This window comes from Cryptomeria japonica, chromosome 1 (assembly GCF_030272615.1).
Source record: "Cryptomeria japonica chromosome 1, Sugi_1.0, whole genome shotgun sequence".
Classification (NCBI taxonomy): Eukaryota; Viridiplantae; Streptophyta; class Pinopsida; order Cupressales; family Cupressaceae; genus Cryptomeria; species Cryptomeria japonica.
In genome coordinates, this window is record NC_081405.1 from 27535910 (window position 1) to 27555771 (window position 19862).

Genomic DNA, 19862 nt, shown 5'->3' on the forward strand with positions numbered 1-19862 from the left:
AATCTTAAAGAAGACAGTCGACGATGCTGGTCGTAATTGGCATATTCAACTTAATCCTGCACTTTGGGCCTACCGCACAAGTGTCCGTACATCTACAAGAGCTACACCCTATTCACTAGTCTATGGTTCTGAAGCCATCTTGCCTATTGAGGTCGAGCTACCTTCTTTACGGGTCTCTTTGCAAAACATCATCAGTGATGAAGGCTACAGGGTCTCTCGCTTACAAGAGCTGGAACTATTGGATGAACGAAGGCAAACTGCTTATAGTCATCTCAAGGCTTACCAACAACGAATGAGTCGCAGCTACAATCACAAGGTCAAGCCTCGCACATTTGAGGTAGGTGACTTAGTTCTCAGAGAAAATCCTAAAAATCAACAAGACACAGAGAAGAAGGGCAAGTTTGAACCAAATTGGCTTGGTCCTTACATCATTACAGCAGCATATGGATCTGGTGCATATCAGCTTTCAACTACAGAAGGTGAACCTTTGGAGGATCCTATCAATAGCATGCACCTTCACAGGTTTTACACATAGCTCTTCAGAATATCCTAATTTCAAAAATACAAAAAAATCAAAAAAAAAATTCAAAAATACAAAAAAAAATTATAAAACAAAAAAATCGTTACTTAGTGAAAACCTAGCAAACAAGCGCCTTGTGACACAAAAAAAAAAACATTGAAAAATCAAAAAAAGTAAAGAGAAATAATTTCGTCCAACGGTGTAAACCACTTCGGTGGCGCCCTGGGCAAGTACCATGGTGAAAACTGGGTCACCAGCACCATGTGTAGAAACATTGCTCCTCCCTCCTTCAGGATTCTCTTTCATCATTTCACTTTGCACACACTCACAACCTATTCGTTCATAATAAACTTACCCATTCCCATCATGGCTTGTTATTGATCTACCCAAGATTGGTTAGCCATTCATAATAAACCTCCCTTTTCACCTCCCTTTCCATCCATAATAAATCAGATCCTATCTGTGCTAAGGCAAATCCTATGTCTAGTGATGGGTGTGGAACTGAGAACATCACATGTTTCGAGGAGTACAGTTTCTTCCAGCTTCCTTCAGTCTATCCGCTCACAATCCGTAATAAAGCAACATTTGCATCACAGATCCGCAATAAAGTTTTATCTTTCTCGCAATAAGGTATCAGTTTCATGGATTCAGTCAGTTTCAAATGAGACACAGCAGCAACAATGGGCTTCAACAAATCAAATCTTTCAACAGACTCAAACAACATTATGGTTCAGTGCTATCTATCCTTTCTGTGAAAGTAAACATTGTGACCACAATCAAATAAGACTTATACAAGTGACAAGAGACACTAAACTTGAGGACTACAGTGGATGTTGGTGTTGAGTCTTGGTTTTCTTTTGATTTCATCTTTTTTTTTGGTGACATGTCTTTTAGCTTTTCCAGGATGTCTCTGACTAGAGATTCTATCTCCAGGATGTCTTTGACTAGAAAGGCGAGGATGGGGTATCGTCACCTATTTATATTTGTTGTCTGTGGATTGTCTCTTAGTAATGCTATGACTTGTCCAAGGATATGAGGACACTGTGAGTCTAGTGTGAACTGGGGCATTCCTTGTTTATGACTGTCTTATCTCCATGCAAACAGGTACAATGATTTTCTGGGTCGAACATATGCCTCGATTGTCATAACCTACTTGCCATAATAAAGCTCAATGATGATAACGCACAAGAAGGTCTTTCACTTTCATATCTTCTGTCTTCCATCCCCCTTTCTTGATTGACTTCCATCATCCTTCTCGAGTCTGCATAGCCTGCTATCACATGACTGAGTATAATGACACACCAAAAACATTTGCATTTCATGTAGTTGCACCTGCATTACCACATATAAGCGTTTCATACATACATATAGATATCACAACTGCATCACATCCTGCACACAACATCTGTTAGCACAATAATCATTTGCATTATCATATTCATCTGCACTTCATACATTTACATTTGCATTGGCATAACATTTTAAAAACATAAAAGAACAAAAATATTGCATTACATACATATTTGCATCCATAGCATAAAACATACATCATAAGAACATCTCATCACATAGGTACACATGCATATAGCTACCGCAAAGATAAATCATCTCATATATATATAAAGTGTCATGATACAATGATGTCAAAATCATATGGCTACAAAAGCACCCGCAGGTGTCTACAATACAAAATGGTACAAAACTGATACATAGGGAGCCCTCTAAGGCTATGATGAACTCCCTCCCTCAGAGCCGCTGGCCTCGGTGGAATCTGAGCCCCTGAAGGACCCGCCCCAGGATCATCCCTCCTGTCTCCTCTATCTGGTGGTGGTGGAGGACCCATAACCCCACCACTCGATGCTTGTCTCCTCTGGCTCCCTCCCATAGCTGTCGATGTACGCAATGGTCGATGGAAGCTCCTCGCCCGCTGATCTGTTGGCACTGCACCATAGTAGAGGTCTCTCCAGTAGGCTATCTCCTCTCCTGCCCGCAGGACATAAGCATATCCTGCCCCTGTATCCTCAGCTGCCTGTCTCCCTACCCTCAGTGTTGTTTCAGCCTCTGTGTAGCGCTGGATAGCCTGATCCTGCTCTCGCTCAGTATCCCTAAGCCTCGTCCTGAGCCGATCCCTCTCCCTCTCCAGCTCCTGGATCTCATCTGCCTGGCCCTGACAGATCTCCCTCAGATCTAGCAGCTCGGCCTCCACTGGGTCATTCCCCTCTACCTCTGCCCGTGGCTCCCCCTATACGGGTGCCTGCCCCTGTGCCTGTACCTGTACCTGTACTGGTGCTTGTACTGGTACTTGTCTCTATGCCTATACCTGTCCAGGACCCTGTGTTGTTGGTACCTGTAGCGGCAATCCATCGCGACCCCTCACCACCCGAGCCTGCCTCTCCTCACCACCCTCCCTCCGAGGTGCAACCCTCCTCTCTCCAACTACTCCCCTCCTCCTCCATCGGTCTCGGCCCCCATCACCTCCACCATCATCATCATCTCCCCCACTATCTCCCTCCAGTGCCTCTCCTGGATCTGTCAACTGTGGGAACGGATGCTCTGCCCAATAAGCTGTATACTCGGCATCCATGTCGGCATCCTCGATCTCTGGCCACATGTCCTAGGGTAGAGGTATCATCTCCACCAGATGTGTCACTGCCTGATCATACGACAACAACGACCCAAACTGTGCCTGATCTCTAACTGTGTGGGCATACATGCCTGAGCCTCGCGGCATCCTCTGAATCCGGCCAAACTGTCGGCCAATCCTGTCTACCAGCTGCCTCTCTAGCACATAGGGCATCCGCCCAATCAAATACCTGCTCTGGAAGGTGTGGGGAAGCTCAACTGCGTCATCCTCCCACTGCTCGCAACCCAGATATGGTCGCCATATGACCTCATGAATGTCATCAATCACCCGCCGCCAATGCTCTAGCCTGCCAATCCGTGGCTGCGATGTGATCATATCATACAAATGCACAAAGCTGCATCCATAATCTCTGCCCCTGAAGTGTATCAGTCGGGTAACCGGCAGATGCTCATAAGCCCATACCTGCAGCAATGTAACTCCGCAGCCCAATCCTACTGATCCATGGTAGACAAACTGATGAAGCTCATAATACAGGTGGGCCAACACACATGGTCCCCAGGCATATCTGGTATGCTGTGTCACTAGCATCTCCAGTGCTCCTCCCCAGCCCACAGCCAAACCCCATGTCGCCCTGTCTGGACACAGGAAACCACTGATAGCTCCTCCGATCACTGCTGGCAATGCTAACCCGGTGGCTGTCATGGTGTCCCATGCCACGTGTCCTGCCCTCATCTCCAATCCAGGGTCCAAGAATACTCGTCTCAGGGCCTCTCTATCACCATCTCGATCGTATGGGATCAGCTCCCCATCGATCGGTATCCTCAGTATCCTGTACACATCCTCTAGGGTGACTGTCATCTCACCCATCGGCAGATGAAACGTGCACGTCTCAGAGTGCCATCTCTCAACCAGCGCAGTCAGTAGTCCCATGTTCGCCCGGAACTCAGGCACATACAGCACATGTCTCAAACCCATCTCCTCAATGGCAGCTCTGTCCTCGAGTGACAACTCAGGTCGCAACCTCTGAGTAGACGGGAATCTCTCCCGTGACTCCAGCATAGGCAAATACTCCTACAGTCAAGCAAATCAATCATGTCAGTTATAGTGGCATTCATTGTTTATCACAAAATGCTACATTTTTATCTAAATGCATATGGCTATTTATCCTAGTGACACTCACTGTTCATCACAAAGTGTTGCTATTTATCCTAGTGGTACTCACTGTTCATCACAAAGTACTACGTGTGTGACACTCCCTGTTCATCACAAAGTGTTACTCATATTTGTACTCCCTGTTCATCACAAAGTGCTGCTCATATTTCAGTACTCCCTGTTCATCACAAAGTACTTTATCTTGGTACTCACTGTTCATCACAAAGTGCCTTGATCTATCCTAGTCTTCCTAGAGGACCTGCTTGAGTGTATCCTCTCAGCAGCTTATCCAATCGACAGCGTATGTTTATCACAGAACTGCCGATTTGACCTAGAAGATGCAAATTCATACTTTCCCAAACGCAAACGCGCTTACATGACATAAACGCGCTCAAAGACTGCATAGACGCGCCTGAACAACACAGACGCGCCTGCCTGACACAGACGTGCCTATGCTCTGCATAGACGCGCCTATTAGACATAGACGTGCCTTCTTGGCACAAACGCGCCTGAACAACACAGACACGGCCGCAATTGATGCAGACGCAGGTCCAGACATAGACGCGCCTGGCACAAACACAGACGCACCTAGCGAACACAGACGCACCTGGCACCAACGCAGACGCGCCTAGACGTTTTTTGACACTTTTTGGACCCTAGTCTAAGCGCATTTATTACCCTATTCGACATGCATTAATGACAAAATTAAATGCGTCAAAGTACGAGGAGGTTTGGTGGTACTTACCGGCTCTCCTGCCTCTACTGGCCTCTGAAATCAACGAACGCGGTCGAATATGTGAGTGAAAGCCATCGCTGCTGACTGCTCTTGCTCTATTTTCGCTCTGCAATATGCTTTTGTGGATGTGTGGATGACAATGAGGATGTCTTTTCCCCCGTGGTCTATCTTATAGCCTACCCTAGCCCTCGCCTTCATTTCCCGAGTCAGTCTTCATTATCCCGTACTTTGTCACTTTCTCCGGTCAATCCATTCTAGCCTTTCTTTCTTATCGAGAGATTGTCTGCAATCTTTTCAGACATTTTCATCCAATCTCTCGAGGGGGCATATCATTCCCATTCTGGGGCAACTCTGTATCAGTTCATCTTATCTTCTTTGAAACAATGCGACAAGCCGCATTGTCTCAAAGAGGGGCAAAATGTAGACACCTAAAATTGTCCAGTCTAATTAAATATTTATTTAATTATCTAAGCCTAATTCTTCTATTAATTAAATAAATCCTTATTTATTTAATTAATTCATTTATCCTCTTCTAGCCTTATTTCTCATTTAAATAAATACATTTATTTATTTAAATTATCATTTTCCTAAATTAAATAAATATCTTATTTATTTAATTTATCCCACTTCTTTTATTAATTAAATAAATCTTTATTTATTTAATTAATTCATTAGCCTTTTCTACCTATGACACATGTCATTCATCTCTTAATTCATACAATACCTACCCCTTTCATTATTTTATTATTTCTTTTACCTACCCTCTAATCATAGCCGACCTCCTTTTACACCTCTCAATCTTATCCCTCCATTTCTTATTGTGTCTTCTATATAAGGAGATGCTTCCTTCATTATCAAACCCTAATGAGCTAACTACTTGATCAATTGACTACACTACGATCCTACTTGCAACCACATTCTGTTCTTTGTTGAGCTCTTGTGCATATAAAATCTGAGAGAAAATATATCAAGAAAGATCAATGGAGATAGGAAGAATGGAGATCAAAACCCTATTGGACATGTGATTTGCATTGTCTTAGGTAATCTTCATATGTTATGGTGGATCTTTGTTGATTGTTAGGCTAGGTTTTGTGGTTGATTTCATTTAGCCTTTCAATATTGTCATTATTGTTATCCATTTTCACCATATACACATATATATACATATATATGTTGGCCATTTGGTAGAATTGATTATGTGTTGCATTGATGTTTTGTCATTGATGTCAACACTAGCAGTTTGGATGCTTTACCGACACTCTTCTGGTCCCGATAGGTTGAGTAGTTTTTGGTTAACTTGGATTCGGCATGATCTGGTTGACTCCGGTATAATCTGGTGATGGAATTGGCATGTTCTTGATACTCATACTCATATTTGGTCAGTTGGTTTTGGTTTGGTGATTGGATGCCATCTTACTTAGAAGATTGGTTTCTAGTTCCGACGAGGGTTTCACCAACAAAGCTTTTGGTGGAGATCTTTGATGCATTGCATAATTGGTGCTCATGCAGCTTCTGATGGAATTTCAGGATGTTGGTGGTGATCATGTTCGAGACTTAGTATTTGGAGATCATTGCTGAAGCGTGTGGACCTATACTTGGTCCCGGTTGATCTAGGTTATGGACTGACATTTATGTAACGTGTGGATAGGACCTATTGTTGTATTTACGAGATGTCTTATGCGTTGGATATTATTTGTTTTAGTCTAAGGCTAACATGGTTTGTAATTATGTAATTGGTTTGTTGTCTGGTAGCCGACCTGATTGTTTATGGTCGAGGGTTTGTATAAATAAGATGTAAGATCTCATTGTAGATCATCATGGTTATTGTAAGAGGTCATGGTCAAGGAATGTAATGTGCGAATAATGTAATATCATTCAGGCAGAGGAGTTGGTCAAACATTGGAGATCGAATTGGGTTTGTAAGAGGATTTAGTCCTCCGATATTGAGCTTCACTGGAACTGTACTTAGGCATAGGAGATGCTATCTTTTGCATTCAACACTTCTCTGAATTGTAGTCTGGATTTGTATGTAGTTAGTGAGACTCCTTTTGTGATGAGAAGTGTGCTCTAGGATGTTGGCCTTCCTACAAGTCCAGGCCCCTTCATTATAAATTCACATCCTTACTGCAGAAGTATTATCCGACTGTGGGTAGGCTTCCCACCGCGGTTTTTCCCTTTACCAGGTTTTCCACATACAAATCTTGGTGTTGTGTGGATGGATTTTATTATGTGATTATTGTTTATGCTTAATTGGATTAACTTCTAATTCGGTATTGTTGTTTTAAATTGCTAATTTTTCCGGTAATATGTGACAACTGATTCACCCCCCCTCTCAGTTGTCTTCCGATTATCTGAACTGTCTAACAATTGGTATCAGAGCTTTGGTCCTCTCTGCAGAAAGCTTAACCACTTGAAGAAGATCCTATGGCGACTAACAGTTCAATTTCATCTACTTCTTTTGGAGCTATCTTTCGAAGGGATATATCGAGGCTTGAAGGAACAAATTATACAATATGGAAGATTCAGATGGAGACTCATCTAAGATTTCTTGGCAAGGATATTTGAGAGATCACATAGAATGGTGTCACACCCTATAATCTGGGATCTGGCAATCCTCCTCCGACAAACTTAGAAAAAGAGCTTGAGAATGATTGTAGAGCAAGAGAAGCCCTCTTGTGTTCACTTTCTGATCAACAAATAATGGGATTAGCCGACAAATCATCTAGAAAGGCTATATGGGATAAATTGCAGACTCTTAATGAAGGTGACCCTACAGTGAAGATTGCTAAACTTGATGGTTACCGGGTGAGATATGAAAACCTAAAGATGGAAGAAGATGAAAGGATTACTGCATTCATGGAAAGGGTAAATGAGATTGTTATGGGAATTCAATGTTGTGGTGGAACTCTGAGCGAAGATGAAATTGTTTCTAAAGTCTTGAGAGCCCTACCACCGACTTACAAAATGAAGGCTACTACAATTAATGAGTTGAGAACAATGGCTAATATATCTATCAATAGAGATACTTTGGGTGGGAAATTATATGCTTTTGAGCTTAAGGAATTTGGACCTTCTAGAGCTGTGAAAATTGAACCTGCTTTTCATGCATCTACAACCGGTAAGCAAGATTGGAGAGCTTTATATGCAAAAGAATTAGAAGATATGAAGAGAGAAGATGATGAGTTTGAGCAACTTGAAGCACTATTTGTTAGAAGAGTACCAAAAGAATCGGTAGGAAGTAAGTATGAAGGAAAAACACCTTTTAAATGTTTTGCATGTAATAAGATTGGTCATTTTGCATCTAGATGTCCTGAAAGGAATTCAGGATTTGAAGAAAGAGTTAAGAGATCATTTAAACCTAACTGTGGATATCAAAACAAGTATAGATTCAAGAAAAACAAAGACAAATCATGCTACATAGTTGATGAGGAAGGCATTACTGATTCAGATGATGAACCGACAAAAGACTCTGCTAGTGGATCTAGTAATGGGAAAGAATGGGTATTCTTGGCTATCAAGGAAGGTGATTTGGTATTGGAAGAGAATGTACCTAAGAAGAAGGCACTTGCTGCTAAAATTGAGGATAAGGATGAATGGGTAATTGACAATGGTTGTTCACATCATATGATTGGAGATAAAGGAAAGTTTGTGTCTTTGCAAGAAATTGATGGTGGACTAGTTAGATTTGGAGATGACAAGGCATGTATGATTAAAGGAAAAGGGAATATATCATTGGATGGTAAGAACAATACTGACAATGTTTATTATGTTGAAGGTTTGAAGCACAATCTTTTGAGTGTAGGACAATTGGTAGATAAGGGATTTCAATTACAGTTCAAGGATGGAAAATTCAAAATAATTAATAGATATGGCTTGGAGATTGCAACCAGTATGAAGACAAAAGGTAACATATTTCATTTGAACTTCAGTGAGAAGACATGTTTGATTACACAGATTGATGAGAGTTGGTTATGGCATAAAAGGCTATGTCATGTGAATTTTGATTGCATTATGAAGATCAGTTCAACTGAGGTTGTTACAGATATACCTAAGATTATGAAGCCCTATAATCCGGTATGTAAAAAATTTCAAATGGGTAAACAGGTCAGAACCTCTTTTAGGAGTATACAAGATAAATCAAATGATGTTCTTGATCTTATTTATATCGATTTGTGTGGCCCTGCTAGAGTTAAAAGTTTTCATGGTGATAGATATTTCATGCTAATCATTGACGATTATTCTAGAACAATGTGGGTTACTTTTTTGAGAGAAAAATCTGAAGCATTTGAAAAGTTTAAAATCTTTAAGGCTAAAGTGGAAATTGAGACATGATTGAAGATTAAATGTTTGAGATTAGATCATGGTGGAGAATTCACATCTGGTCAGTTTAATAACTTTTATGACAAGCATGGTATAAGAAGACAATTTTTTGGTCCCCAGACACCTCAACAAAATGGAGTTGTGGAAAGGAAAAACAAAACTATCTTGGATGCTGCTAGAACAATGATGATGGAAGCTAATCTACCTCATATATATTGGAGAGAAGTAGTTAGTACAATGATTTATACATTCAACAAAGTACATATAAAAGGAGAAACCGATAAGACACCTTATGAATTATGGTTTGGCAATACACGCATAGTTCAATATTTTAGAATTTTTGGTAGTAAATGCTATATCAGGAGAGATGATACTATTGGGAAATTTGATCCTAGAAGTGATGAAGGCATATTTCTTGGTTATTCTAATGAAAGCAAAGCATATAGATGTTATAACAAGAGATTGCAGAAAATAATGGAGAGTGCTAATGTCAAAGTAGATGAGCTGAGCAAAAGTCAAATCAAAATTTATGAGAAGCAACCGACAGTGGAAATGATTATATTTGAACTAGTAGCACCTTTACCAGAATAAAGAGTTGAACCAGTTACTTCGGCAACATCAGAGAATTCTACAGTAACTGAAGAACAAGGAAGAGGAACAGAGAGTCAGAAGACTCCTAGGTATGTGAGATTGAATCATTTCAAAGATCAAATCATTGGGGATAAGAGAAATGGAGTGATGACAAGAAGAAGATTGACAACTAATGAGGTATGTTTAATTTCACAAGTTGAACCGCTATCAGTAGTTGAAGCATGTAAAGATGAATTTTGGTTAAAAGCTATGGAAGAAGAATTAGATTAGATTGAGAAAAATAACACATGGACTTTGGTTCCCCGACCTAAAATTAAAAATGTTATTGGAACTAAATGGGTTTTTAGGAATAAATTGAATGAGGATGGTAAAGTTATAAGGAATAAGGCTAGCTTGGTTTGTAAAGGATATTCTCAGAATGAAAGAATTGATTATGGAGAAACTTTTGCACCGGTAGCTAGGATTGAAGCTATAAGATTATTTTTTGCCTATGCTGCTTATAAAAACTACAAGGTTTATCAGATGGGTGTTAAATGTGCATTCTTGAATGAGGATCTTGATGAGGAAGTTTATATTGAGCAACCTGATGGTTTTTCACTATCAGATGATACTGATATGGTTTGCAGGTTAAGGAAAGCTTTATATGGATTGAAACAAGCATCTAGAGCTTGGTATGCAAGGTTGGATAAATATATTTTGAAGCTTGGTTTTAGTAAGGGCAATGCTGACAGTAACTTATATTATAAAATCACTGATGATGACATACTGATTGTTGAAGTATTTGTTGATGACATTATTTTTGGAGGTGAAGATAAATTATGCATAGAATTTTCTAAGAACATGGAGAAAGAATTTGAGATGTCTATGATTGGTAAGATGAAAATTTTCTAAGGTTTGCAGATTACTCAGACTAATAAAGGTATTTTTATCTGTCAAACTAAGTATGCTAAGGAATTGTTGAAGAAATTTGGTATGGGAGATTCTAAACTGGTAAGTACACCTATGGTTATGTTACCCCCACATTTGACATATCTTTTTCAAAGCAGTCTCAGTATCGAGAAAAGGTCCAATGGGTGTTTATGCATAAGAAATGAGCGTGTTTTCCAAGGTTGTTACTAGTCAAAATATGAAAAATGGAAGAATTTTGAAAATTATCACAAGTTGAGGGAAATCAGTTGACAGTCAGGATCTAAGCATCATTTTATATCACATGGCCAACTTTCACTTGAACCCAGTTCATACTTCGTCATATTTTAAACTTTCAATTTTTGGTGTCTGTTGCCCCAAAAATGATTAAAATATCTCATCCTAGGTTTTTTCATGAGGTGTAAATAATTGTGTGGACCTATTTCCCTACCATTGATGCGTGTTTCAAATTTTAGGACCTAACTCCCTACCGTTTGAAAGTTATGTCATTTTTCTCTAGCCAAAGCAATAAATGTAAAATATTTAAATTATTTCTCAAATAATAATTTAATATTTTAAATTATTTTAATATGTTTGGTCATTTGCAATAAAAATTTGTCTAAAAACATCAGTTGCATTCCTCCTTGATTCCCCTCCGTGATCAATGGTTTCCGAGGTCAAAATCACAGTCTTTGAAGCATAAGGTTAGAAATGCTCAGTTTTTTAGCATTCTTAACCTCATTTCTTAACCTTTTGCCAAGAAGGTTAGAAATGCTCACTTTTTGAACATTCTTAACCCATATTTATAACCTTTCATAAAAAGGTTAGGAATGCTAAAAAATTGAGCATTTCTTACCTCATTTCTTAACCTTGCGGGCCCCACTTTGTCAAGAAGGTTAGAAATGCTCTGTTTTTTAGCATTCTTAACCTCTTCCATAAATTTTAGCAAAGAGAAAGAATAAAAAAAAAAGAGAAAGGAAAGAACTTCAAATTCCAGGTTTTGAATGTGTGTTGAATGTAGTTGCAGATGTTTGTAATTGGTCAGGTTCTTGACTCCATCATCCCAGCCTGTGCAAAATGGGAGCTTCAAACCAAATTGAAGATACAATATTCCATGTGATGTTTCGGGAGATTTGTGTGCAGAATGAGGAACATACTAATGGCATGCGAATTGTCTGACTAAATTGCCTTGATGAGATGTCACTTCATTATGGTGAGCAGAGACTGCAAAATTAACGCCCAAGTAAGTTCACAAGCAATCTTCATTCTCCTTCACCAGCTTATGTCATCCAACGCCATGCTAATATTGCAGTAAAAGTGTATATGCAATGAGTAAATCTTTAACACGACATGCAAATTGTTTGACATAATCCCTCAAAGAAATGTGGTCTCATGGTACATTCATAGTGCAGGATCTGTGGTTGAAATGATTTAGAAACTATCAAGCAAGTGCAATTCGCAAGTGTAAGGCCGATTTCCACAACCTACATCAGCATCCTCCTTTCCTGTGCTAAAATGGAAACTCTGAAACGAAGTATTGACATCTACCAAGTATAATACATTTTATGCCTTGACTGACGTGTTTGCAAAAAAATAAATACAAGCATAGACATGTCGTAAAATCCAGATGCGTGGGAAAGGTAGAATGCATGGTAGGATGTGAACCATTTGTCAGAATGCACCAATGAACTATTATCCCAAAGAATTATGTATGATTATGTGCACCATGGTAAACATTACCCCAACTGTGAACATGAGAAATTACGGGCTGCTCTGTCTCGCCAATTAAAATTGCATTCTGCTACAAGTTTCTTTGTTGATTACCAATCATGGCAGGAGAGTGAGGGATCATACAAATGATGGTTAAAACGTATGCAATAATGGGAGTTTAGACACGACATTACACCGTCTTTGCCCGATAATCAAAGTCAAGCCTTTGAATTTACCATGACTTTCAGTAAATCGTAGAAGGTAGAGGAATTTCGTTAGACGTTAAAGTTGCAACTAATCTGGTAGACATGGATGCAGATTGTGAATGCATGGACAATGTACCTAATTTGTTTGACAGAAAACCCAGGCATAGTGTGGAACATGGAAAATGCATGTGGAGTATTTGACAGTATACTATGTAAAATGCAATAATGGAAAAGCTCAGGCACGGCATGTGAATTGTTTGACTGAATGCTTCAAAGAAATATGGTCTCATTTCATGCAATGATCGCAAGATATACACAAGATCAAACCGCAAAGTTAGAGGAATTTTGTCAGATGTTGTAGATGCAACTGCTCTAGTAGACATGACTACAAAATCATGGGAAGCATAGTCAATGCGGTGAAGTCATTGAGATTGTGTTGTGTATTGCAAATCATGGTAGAAGCATAGGAAATGTTACAGTATGCAAAAGTATAGATGATTCTCGCGAAGTGTGTGATAGAGCGCTTTAAAGAAATGTGGTTTGGATTAGTATAATAATCCGCAGAGTGCAGAGGGGGGAAGTTGCAACTACTCTGATATATATGATTGCAGAGAGCTTTAAATTGGGGTATAGACATTCATCAGAGTATAGAGATGGAATTATATCTCCAGATGTCATGATTGCAGCTGTTTCAGAAGATTTGTATGCAATTCAGGAGTATGTTCACAACAAGTGATATTTGAAGACTTTCAATACAAAGACAGAGTATATAAATTGTTTTGGCAAAGTTGCGGATATTTATTAAAATAGAGTTGTGTGGGCATTATTTTTATTTTTCATAATGAAATATAAGTTTCATACCCCCGAGTATGCTCCCATTCTCAAATGTTCACTTTCAGATATTGGGGATACCAAGTTAGGAAATGTGAGTCTTGCAGATTTCTGGAAATCAATGGAAAGAGAAGATAAGACTTTGACAGCTCAGAGGTTATTAGATAGTGGATTAGCTCACGCAGTAGGATAACCCACATCAGTGCAATGTTCGGAATCAGTTCTGGAATGTATGAAAGCATTTAATCCAGATACGAAAGAAATTAGGACAGCAGAGGGTAACATGATCGCTAAACTTGATCCAGTCTCCATTGCTATAACTTTCAGGTTACCTTTCAAAGATCAGTTCACGGAGGTAAACAGGGAATATGCAGAAAATTATTTTATCAATAGTGAAACCCAGTGTTTGAATAACATAGCCAGGAAGTGGTTAGCAAAACCAAGGAAAGGAAAAACACAGCTTCCTAAAATAATTCATAGGTCTCTGTTGATGGAAGATATCGCTAATATGGTTATTTTCTTGAATCGGGTCACAAGAAATGAAGACTCAAATGACTTGGAGGGGTGGATGTGTTAGGCCTAATATGGAAAGCTAATGTACTGAGAGGGGAGGGGTGAATTAGTACTTCAAAACTTTTCTTCAACAATAACTTTACTATTAAGCATAAACTGAATATTGTTGTAACATAATATAATGCTAAAACCAATAAATAACAATCATACATGATTCACTCCATAACACATATATTTTGGTTATGCAGAAACTCTTGGTTAGAGAGAAAAACTGCGGTGGGGATGACACCCACAACTTCACTACTGCAATAATAAAGGTTGCTCAGTTAGAGCTACATGTTTAGCTATTTCTGATAGCTTACCCTGTTAGGAGTATCAAGATCTGTTAGATCTACCTTGCTAAAGGATTTTACAACACTTATTCTAAATGTTGCACCTAGTTAGAGGCTTTACAATTTATAGACTTAGTTAGAGTCTTTTACCTTGTTAGAGGTTTCTCTTACAACTCAAAATATTACAATCAAATCTTACAAAATATCTGCAACTTTACATCTGGAATGTTATAGCAGATTCTATGTGCTCAAAATGATATTACCTTGCTTATAGCATACCTCGGTAATCCATATATTAACTCGGTAAACCCTTATGTTTACTTTGTTCCTTGACTATTCTCTGAAATCCTTCTAGGTGACCTCTGTGTCTCTGACAGTCACAATACTCTATGCTTCCTTATCTATTACACATGTCTTGCTTCATACACTTATCCTGATCCTTATTTCATGATGTATAAATAGATCTCTTATGTCGGTGATTAGGTTCATGCTTTGATATTACAAACATGATTTATTGAATGAACATGCAAAATATTTCATTGGATAGATGACCTCAAAATCATAAAAAATCTATAAGTGCAATTTCCAATGAGATAACGATTATATGTTCCTCGATCTTGTAACACATTTCCATATGTGTGTCCAGGTTCAATGAATCTGGTAACACGTTTCACTCGGTGTATATCAACTCGGTGTATCATCTTTGCTGCTCGGTAGTCATAGAACATTACTTGGTAGACTACTCAGTGTATACTAAGCTCTGAGACTACTTTCTTCTATAACCGACTGCACTATGCTTACCGACTGAATATTTCGGCAGTAGTAACTGACTAGAATAACTTTGAACATAAGACTAATGGCAACTTAGTGAGTAGTAACAGGATGTTCTTGTTCATTAATATCATATGTGAGGGCATACAATTTATTAATTGGGCCGAGATTATTAGTGATAATCTTTGCGATCAGTTACTCAAACTAAAGGACAATCATAACTTCTACATGACATCGTACCTCTTCTATGCCATTGCTGGGATGAAGAAATGGCCAGGATTGAATGTTGAAGGTATTTATGATGATGCGACCTAGATTTACAATTATCATCCACAATTGCAATTGGAGGAAAGTTATCATCACTTCAAGAGGATTAATGATGCTTTCACTATGTTGCAGTAAGAGAGCTATAGGGAAATATTGGACTCAAAATATCCTCAGAAGCAGCAGCATTTATTGAGAAATATGGTAGTTACTTTATACAGTTTCTGAAGTTCACATACATTCGGATAGGAGGTTATGATGGTTGCCCTCTCATGTTACCAAGGTTTGTTGAAGATAAGTTGATCCTCATTGAGGTATGCTGACAGATTGCACAAGTCAACAAATTTTGTTGAAATAAAAGAAAGGGTATCATTTCTTTTCCCATTGGACTTGGTTATTATAGCTGTGAGATCCATTCAGATGCTCAAAGTATCGAGAGGTCTATAGCAAAGATTACCTCTATCCTTATGAAATGAGATTTCCCTTTGATAGAAAAGGATATGCTACAAGAGAGTTAGATCTTGGTGCCGGATTTGAACACTTTCCTAATATAGAAGATTTTTGGCAAGACTGCGAAGATGATTTTGAAGTGCGAAAAAGGGACTGGATGAGATTTTCTATCAAACAAATAATTGACTATAGAATTGAAATAAATGTGAATGGCATTGAGGATGATGAATCTAATTTGATCGATGGTTTATACTTTGAAAGGATTCAACTTCTTCCACTTCCACCCATCAATTGGTCAATTTCAGAAATAAGAAGTATTCAAGAAAGATCAGCTTATGTGGTTCGAAGGACCCTTGAATGGGTTAAAAGTAAGAGGATTGAGTCTACGACAACTAGACCTTTAAATAAAGCTAATTCCTCAAAGGATAGAAATGGAGCACAGGGAAGTTCTTCCATTCCAGCTAATTCACAAAGATCTAACCCAAGGATGGGTCCACACCAAAATATTTCCAAACGAGGTGATGATGGAGAAGATCTTGAAAAAGGGAAGGATCTTGCCAAGGCATGTGAAGTTAGTATTGTCATTAAGAAAAAGAGATTGAAGATAAAAGGAAAAATAGTGAACCTTGTCCAGGAGCTTGAAGATGAGTTGGAAAGTGTTTCACCTCAACACCCTCCCAATATTGAAAGTCAACAAATTCTTTTCACCTCACCATCTATCATTATTTCATCTCCTCAACATGGTGATTTTGTTATTCATGAAGAAGCTGAAATGAATGATGCTAAAATCCAATATTCATTTTTCCCAAATAATTTAACATCTTTAACCTCTGCATATGTGAGCAATCAAGAATCGTTGCTATCATCTTCATCATTCTGGTTACAACAGAGTTTGCAGAATAAGAAGAGGAATGTTTAGCTAGTAACTCCTAGTTTTGATGCAGTTGCAAATGTACTTCATAGGACAACCAAACCCAAGAAAACCAAAGTTGCATCTAGATTGAGAATTAATCCATCATCGAGAAATTTGTGTGTTGAAGTGGTTCAGCCCATTGTTGAAAAAGATGTAAGTGAAGCTAGTGAGGCAGATTTTAACATGACATGGGTGGATCTAGGTCCTACAACTCACGAGGGAGCTATCCATAATTTTCAAATTTCAGTAGCTATTCTCATTGACAAAGAAAATAAGGATAAGGAAACAAAGAATCAACTAAAGCAACAAATTCAGATTCTTTCATCCTACATCAAATCTATTGTGGATTCTTCAGATACACAATTGGAGTCGGCCTCAACTTCAACATTAGTACATACCGGAGAAATTATTGAGAAGAAGGTGATTGAAGATATACACAAATGCAAGAAACAGAGTAGGATGTTAGAACAATGGATTAATCAAATGAAGTCTGAAACACAAGATTTTGTTGAGAAGGCCAAGGATATTCATACAAAATTGGATGCACAGGAACAAGAGATTGCAGCAGAATTGAAGAATGCTAAAGAACAAGAAATGTCTTGGCAAGATACTTTGAAGGAATTCTAGAAGATAGCAAAAGTAGATATGAACGTACTCATTGCCGAGAAGGTCTTCTCTCATAAAGAAGAAAATCAATCCAATACATGGTGCAAAAGTACAAGTTGGAAATTGGAGAATATTAAGCAATGCTTGGATGAGTATCAAAAACTCTTGATAGCTTGAGAACAAACAAAGATGAAGATAATAGAAGATACAATGAATATAATTGGTGATATATCAGTAAAAGAGAAATTTCAGCAAATGGACAGCCAATTTTTCTTAAGAAAGTTTAATGACATGATTAATATTGAATTAGCAGATGCACAGGTGTCAGATGCAAATAGAATGAAAAGACTCGGTGTTGTTTTAGTTGCTTTAGATGCTTGTGACATGCCTTCATATTATCAGGATTTGGTTAACATTCAGGATAACCAAGCAACTGCTAAACTAAAAATGGATAACGTGATCATTCCCAGGTACAAGTTCATGGTGGACGCACTCAAAGCATACAAGTCATTCAAGGCCAAAACACCAATTCAATAGAAACAAATAGTCAGCTAGCACGCTTTTTGGGATATCGAAAAGTAACACCATGTTCACATCTTTGTATATTTTATTTTGTTATGTGATGCTTGGTTATTCTTTAGTTTATTTCTGGTTTCATTGTATAAGTTGTAAATTTCTATCTCATAGAGTCAAGGTTAATAAGTTGACTTTTTCTACGCATAAATATGCTAGTAATTAACTCATTGTAATTCGCGCAGAAATGAGTTATTTTTTAACTCAGGATCAAAGTTGGTTATGAGGTAGTTATTTTGAGAGGTTATAAATATTAGAAAGATAGATGGAAGAAGGACTTTTTGGATTTTATGATTTTGGGACAACTAAATTTTTTGAATTGTATTATTTCATCATTTTTGAATACAAGGCAGATTGGGAGTGCTCCTATGATTGTTAAGTGTTCATTTGCTTGATGTTATGCGATTATCGTTTGATATTGAAATAACAAGCTTGCAAATTACTTTCCCAGTTTCATGAAGACAATGGTCATGTAACCTTGTAGATTTCATTGGTATCTCTGAAATATATAGGCGTTATGCAAACTTAATGTTTTGTTTCACTCTCCTCTCATGCGTAGTCTAGAGTTGATAGTGATACGTCTTAAAGCCAATATAATCTAAATGACAATCGTATGTTTTTTGCGTAGATTTTCTTAAACTCCATTCAACGTTATTGTTCATTTTCTTTTCAAAGTTAATTATACGTGAAAATACAAATACCCCTATCATACGAGGGAGCTGCCCCTCTCAAACGTAGAGGAAGATCATGTTTCCACGAACGATCTATCCAACTGTTGGGAACTTTTTGTCACTCTTCCATTGGGCACATAGTAGAATATTTTGAAGTGACAAATATGTTTACTAATAGGTTACAAGTGAGAAATTAACAAGGAAAGATGTTTTTGCACCAATAAATTCTACAAGATACAAATCTATGATTGAAGGTCTACTTTATTTGACTTAGACTAGGCCTGACATTATGAATGTTATTTGTATTGTTTCAAGATTTCAGAGTGATCCTAGAGAAAATCATAAGATGGCAATGAAAAGGATTTTTAGATACTTGCAATGTACATCAGAATATGGTTTGTGGTATCCTAAGGATGATAACTTTACTTTATGTGCATATACAGATGTTGATTGGGCTGGAGATGTTGATGACCGGAAAAGTACTTCTGGTGGAGCTTTCTGTCTTGGAAAGAAGTTGGTTTCATGGATCAGTAAGAAACAATCATGTACTTCTTTATCTACTATTGAAGCTAAGTATGTTGCTGCTGCTGCTAATTGTACACAAGTTTTATGGATGAAGCAAATGTTGAAGGATATAAAGGTGGTTTGTGTTGCATTGGTAGTTATTGACTGTAATAACTCTATTGCTATTGATATATCAAAGAATATGGTATTTCACTCTAAGACAAAGCACATATATATCAAGTATAACTTTTTGAAGGAGAAAGTGGAAGCAAATGAAGTTAAACTAGTTTATGTGAACACTAAAGAACAAATTGTAGATATTTTCACTAAACCCTTATCCAAGGAATCATTTAAGTACCTGAGAAACAGATTGGGGGTTTCTGCCCCTCCGACAAAGACTTGATTGATGAGGTTTGGCATCAGTCTAGTATGAATTATTAGAGATGCTATTCATTCTGACACTGATGTGGGATGCTACTGCTCAAGGGGAGTAGTCAACTTAGAGATTTAGAGGCTTATGTTTTTGCTTTGATATTTTTGTCAGATTTCTGGCATTGATGTCAAAGGGGGAGAGATAGTGATGTGAAAAAGAAATTCAGAACTTTACAGAGATATTATTCAAAGGGAGAGAGACATTGATATTCAGAGCTATATGCAGGAGATTGTTGGTTGTCTTCCACAGGGGGAGACTTGTTTAGAATTTCTTGGT